Source organism: Tupaia chinensis, unplaced genomic scaffold, assembly GCF_000334495.1.
Source record: "Tupaia chinensis unplaced genomic scaffold, TupChi_1.0 Scaffold000227_1, whole genome shotgun sequence".
Taxonomy (NCBI): domain Eukaryota; kingdom Metazoa; phylum Chordata; class Mammalia; order Scandentia; family Tupaiidae; genus Tupaia; species Tupaia belangeri.
The window spans coordinates 377,737-379,655 of record NW_006159702.1 but is presented as its reverse complement, the minus strand read 5'-3'; positions in this window follow the sequence as shown (position 1 = coordinate 379,655).

The following is a 1,919-nucleotide window of genomic DNA, read 5'->3' as shown; positions in this document are numbered from 1 at the left end:
TGGATTTGGAAAATTGGGTGACTATGCCAAGGCCACAGTTTCTTCATTTGTGAAATGAGTAGGATAAGAATCCCCACTTTGTAAGACTTTTGTGAAGAATAAAAAGAAAGACCTTGGATTGGGGCCAAATGATGATGCAGGGGTAAAATGTAATGCTCTGCAAGGCTGATCCACATGGGAAGGTGCTGGGTTCACATCCAGAGACCTCCCTGAGTATGCCAAGCATGTGTCCATGATCTTGAGCTGACTGAAGTAGAAGGTGGGTCATCATGTCAAGATCCCATCAGAGGTGCAATATCGCTCTTTCTCACTCACAGAATACATTAATAGACTTAGTAAAAGAAAGAAAAAAGACCTTGGTATGCAATAGGTGTTCATCTAGTGTTTTCTCTAACTTTCTTCCTCTTGTGCCCACCCACGACTTGACCATCTTATGACCATGGGAAGCCATCTGAAAGACTAAGCCAAAAAAATGAGAACAGTTTGGCTAAAAGGACTACAGGGAAATGGAGCTGGAACCCAGGCTTGAAGCTCACATTATTCCTAGACATTTTCAGGAATGAGTCAATGAATTCATTTGTGGCTTTCATTGAATTTGGGTTTTCTATTATTTGTCACCCAGAGCATCCCAACTTATCCAAAGTCTATTTTTGAAAATGTATAAAAATACCCATTAAAGGGTTTTTATTCTTGATATAATTAGGATCATGTATCAGTTGGGGATCATCTGGTTCCAAGAAACAGGAAAACTAGCCCCAACTAATTTAGGCAAAAACAGAATTAATCATCTCAAGAACATGAACAGTTAGGGAGTAGAGAGGGAAGATGCCTTCATCTCCTCCTCCCACCTGTGGAAAGGGAATGTGAGAACCGAAAGATTTGTTTTACAAATAATTAGAAATCTACAGCAAAGAAACCCTGCCTAGGTTTAGAGCGACATTATGGTTGAGATCTGATAGTTGCACACTGAGTGATTCAGCCTCTGTGGTTCTTGTTTCAACCACTGTTGACCACACTGGGCTTTCAGACAAACCTGCAGACAGTCAGGATGAAACTTGGCTTGGAATAGGAGAGGGAAATGTAAATGAGAAGCTGCAAAATCTTCTGACTGTGAGTCTGAAATACAAATGGCAGGCCAGACAGGGAGTCCTGTTGCATTTTTGTTAAGTTATTAAGTTTTTCCCCTTTGGATGCTTCCAGTTACCTTAGTAGGCTTGTTTTTCTTGGTTCTCAGGACATTGTTTAAGATATCAAGTGGCCTGTTTGGGAATCTAAAACCTGAAGAAGCTTTACAACAGCCTGAAATAGTCCTTGGTGTCCAGTCATTTATGGATTAGTGGGTGTGTTTTGAGGATGAGTGACATCTATACTCTATCCTATTATTCATTCCTCTCTCTTCTTTTAAAAAAAAGTTTATTTATTCTGAGACAGAGAGAGAGAAAGAGAGGGAGGACTCCCTACAGGGTCTTTTTTAAAAAAATTTAAGATTTATTTATTTATGTATTTATTTATTAGTTATTATAATTTTTTTTTAATTTGACCAGAGAGAGAGAAAGGGAAAGTGAGAAAACAAGCCACCAAGTCCGGGACCGAAACCGCAGCCAGCCATGTGGGAGTCCAGCATCCCAACGACCTGCCACCCTCTCCCCCCCGCCCCCGTAGGGTCTTGGTGCTGTGTGATCTACCCTCAGTCCCAGCCAGCCCCAGATCATTGGCGCACGCTTGCCTGACATACTCAGGGAGGTCTCCAGACCTGAATCAGGAACTTTCTCGTGTCGGATTGATCGCCTCATAGAGCATCACATCACCGCTCACCACTGCACGGTACTCTGGACCCGCATTATTCATCTCTTTATCCCACCATCCTAGCACACTTCCTGATCTATTGTCAGGGTTTGTAAATATTTGAGGAATGAGTG